This window comes from Arachis ipaensis, chromosome B3 (genome assembly GCF_059453495.1).
Source record: "Arachis ipaensis isolate K30076 ecotype BB chromosome B3, ASM5945349v1, whole genome shotgun sequence".
Taxonomy (NCBI): domain Eukaryota; kingdom Viridiplantae; phylum Streptophyta; class Magnoliopsida; order Fabales; family Fabaceae; genus Arachis; species Arachis ipaensis.
Window position 1 is genome coordinate 74,701,834 of NC_142438.1, and position 4,129 is coordinate 74,705,962.

Sequence of the window (4,129 nt, forward strand, 5' to 3'; positions counted from 1 at the left end):
CAAATGCTTGCATGCAATCCTCACTGAACTTGAACTCAATATATTTCTGCAGCAATCTGGATAAAGGCAATGCTACCTTACTGAAGTCCTTAATGAATCTCCTGTAGAAACCTGCATGGCCAAGGAACGAACGGACTTCCCTCACGGAGGAGGGGTAAGGTAAACTAGAAATGACATCTACCTTTGCTGGATCTATAGAGATACCAGTATTAGACACAACATGTCCTAGTACAATACCTTGTTTTACCATAAAGATACATTTTTCAAAATTCAATACAAGGTTTGAACTAACACACTTGTCTAATACTCTAGATAAACTATCCAAGCAAAGGTTAAAGGAATCACCATACACACTAAAATCATCCATGAAAACTTCCATACAGTTTTCAATGAGATCTGAAAAGATACTCATCATGCATCTTTGGAAAGTAGCCGGTGCATTACATAAGCCAAAAGGCATCCTTTTGTATGCATACGTTCCAAAGGGACATGTAAAAGTAGTCTTCTCCTGATCTTCAGGAGCTATATGGATTTGAAAGTAACTTGTATAACCATCTAAAAAATAGTAATGGGATTTACCTGATAGGCGATCAAACATCTGATCAATAAATGGCAAGGGGTAATGATCCTTGCGAGTGGCATGGTTGAGACGCCTATAGTCAATGCAAACCCTCCATGAATTTTACACTCTAGTTGTCAATAGCTCTCCATGCTCATTCTTTACTGTTGTGACTCCAGGCTTCTTGGGCACCACTTGTACTGGACTGACCCATTCACTGTGTGAGATGGGGTAAATGACATCTGCTTCAAGTAGCCTGGTCACTTCTTTCTTGACAACTTCTAAGATGGTGGGATTCAATCTTCTTTGGGGTTGATGGACAGGCTTTGATCCCTCTTCTAAGTATATTCTGTGTTCACAAACCTGAGGGTTGATGCCTACTATATCTGCCAAGCTCCACCCAATTGCTTTCTTATGTTTTCTCAGCACACTAAGCAGCTGTTCTTCCTGTTGGGAAGTGAGTTCCCTTGCAATGATAATTGGGAACTTCTGATTATCCTCAAGGTAAGCATACTTAAGGTGTGGAGGAAGGGGCTTTAATTCCAATTTCTTTTCATGGCTAGGTTCTGGATCATCCGGGGCAAGTGATAATGGCAAAGTGTCCTCATTGTGTTCAGAAGGTGTCCCCACACTTGGACCTTTCTCCATGTGCTTATCTTCTATTTCTTTTTGGTGAACTTCAGCTACAGCTTCATTAATAATGTCGCACTGGAAGATAGAATGATCTTTCGGAGGGTGCTTCATAGCTTCATTTAAACTGAAACTCACTGCTCTGCCATCTATCTCAAAGGAGTAAGTTCCTGAGAATGCATCCAGCTTGAACTTCGAAGTCTTCAGGAATGGTCTTTTAAGCAGGATTGATGATGGTCTTCCTGAGTCATTAGGGGACATTTCCAAGATATAGAAGTCAATGGGAAATGTGAGCCCCTTAATGCTCACTAATACATCTTCAGCAATTCCAACTACTGTAATAATGCTTTTATCTGCTAACACAAAATGAGCTGTCGATCTTTTTAAGGGAGGGAGCCTTAAAGTATCATATATAGACAATGGAATTATACTAACACACGCTCCTAAATCACACATGCAATCAAAAAATATTACACCTCCAATGGTACAGTTAACCATGCATGAACCTGGATCACTAATGTAATAATGCTTTTATCTGCTAACACAAAATGAGCTGTCGATCTTTTTAAGGGAGGGAGCCTTAAAGTATCATATATAGACAATGGCATTATACTAACACACGCTCCTAAATCACACATGCAATCAAAAAATATTACACCTCCAATGGTACAGTTAACCATGCATGGACCTGGATCACTACCTTTTTCAGGTATACCTCCCATTAAAGCAGATATAGAACTACCTAAAGGAATAGTTTCTAATTCATTAATTTTATCTTTATGTATGCATAAATCCTTCAGAAACTTTGTATATTTAGGTACCTGCTGAATGACATCAAAAAGGGGAACGGTTACCTCGACCTTTTTAAAAATTTCTACCATTTTGGGATCAAGTTCCATCTGCTTTCTAGACTTCTTTGCAAGGTATGGAAATGGGATAGGAAGGGCGCCACTTGTAGCTTCTACTTCCTTTGGTTCTCCATTCCTTTGCTAAGCTACTTCTTCTTCAACCTTGTCTTGTACTTTCTCTTCCTCTTCAGCATCTTCCACTTCTACCATATCCTCAACAAGGGTGTGTTCTAGTGGGCTTGGCTCCTCCTGATTCCTCTCTTACAGTGTGTTTTCGGACATCAAAGTGATGGCATTGATGCCACCCTTGGGATTAGGTAGGGGTTGAGAAGGAATTCCACTAGAGCTTGAAGTTTGGTTGGTGGAAGCAGGTAATGAATCTATCCAGGAGACAAGAGCTTGTAAAGTGGCATTCAGACCATTTAGAGTAGAGTTCAGTGTAGTCTGCATGTCTTGTTGTCCTTGTGTAAGAGAACGAAGCATCTCGTCATTTGATGAGGAAGTAGGATAAGTGATCTGTGGGACCTGTTGTTGGTTGTGCTGGGATCCTTGGGACTGTCGTAGGTGAGGTGCTCTGTAAGGCTGGTTCTGATTCTGCTGTCGGTTGTTGTTATTCCACCTCTATTTTCCATTGTTATCTCTGCCTCCTCTGTTATATTTGTCCCTCCAGCCATGGTTAGAATTATCTCTCCAACCCTGGTTGGAGTTGTCCTACCACCCTTGGTTATAGTTCTCACCTTGGTTGTAGTTTCTGCCTTGTTGATTGTATCCTTGATTCGGGCGGTCATAGAAGTTATGAGTTGCTGCCACAGTGTTATTTTCTTGTTAGAGCTACGGACATTCATCAGTATAATGATTATAATCAGCACAAATTCTGCATACTCTTTGTGGGACCAACTGTTGGCTTTGTTGTGGTGGGAGAGACTGAGCTTATTGTTGATTTAACTACATCTGCTTCAGTAGGTTGGTCATTTCACATATACTCTGTGTAAGAGCAATAGTCTCACTGCTAGAGGAAACCTCTGCAACAGCTTTTGAGTGGTTGTTCCTGTGCCTGTAATTCCTGGTGGACTCAGCTAAGTCGCGGATCAGTTGCCATGCTTCATCTGCGGTCTTGTACATTTTCAGAGAACCATTACTAGCACCATCCAGTGTAGTTATATCCCGAGGCTTCATGCCTTGAGTGAAGTAGCTGATCAACACTATCCTGTCAATCATGTGATGGGGGCATGCGTCCAGAAGGTTCTTAAAACGCTCCCAGTACTCATAGAGAGTCTCCGATTCACCTTGAACAATACAGGAGATCTCTTTCCTCAATCTATCTGTAACTTCAGCTGAGAAATATTTTTCCAAGAATTCTCTCCCTCGCCTTTCCCTCAAGAGAAAACGGGAAGGCAGTTAACAGAATAGAAGTTTCATTTGCACCATGACGCCTAACAGTAAAACAGGATGTCTGAAAATCCCTTAGGTGCTTGATAGGCTCCTGAGTAGGTAAGCCATGAAACTTAGGCATCAAGTTGATTAGTGCAGTCTTTAGTTCAAAATCTGCAGCCAGAGTCGGGTGATGCACTTGATACGGCTGCAGTGTAAAATCTGGGGCTCCATCTTCCTGGAGAGTAATCCTCCTAGGTGCTGCCATTCTATCTGCACGTGAAACAACTGAATCAATAGTAAAGGAGCTTGTTTCGCTCTCAGATGGTGAGTCAAATTCGCCCTCAGATGAGACTGGTGAATCGATAACAATCACTTCACCACCCTCAGAGGCTAACCGACGTTGAGCTCGCCTAATACGTGAAATAGTTCTTTCAATTTCAAGATCAAATGCAGTTAAGCTCGGATCAGCCAGTGAGCTCGTCATTCAATGAGAAAAACATATAGCTCATGGTAACAAAATAAATAAAAAAATAAAATATGCAAATAAAAAAAATATGTACACTAATTAATAATCTAGCACACTATTGCAACTCCCCAGCAACGGCGCCAAAAATTGATGCGTGGCGTAAGTCGGCTAATTAAGAAATCAATAAAGGGAATACGTTGTGAGTATAGTTCTTAACTAGCTAAGATCCGCCTCATCAATTTAGAAAAGTTG

General features: G+C 41.1%; 1 non-coding gene across 1 annotated transcript; it reads left to right on the plus strand.

The window, feature by feature from the left end:
• The first annotated feature begins 3,253 nt into the window (after window positions 1-3,253).
• LOC148571152 (small nucleolar RNA R71) lies at window positions 3,254-3,357 on the plus strand. Its single transcript, XR_015908315.1, has one exon. It is a non-coding gene; the product is annotated as a small nucleolar RNA R71 (small nucleolar RNA).
• Window positions 3,358-4,129: the final 772 nt, after the last annotated feature.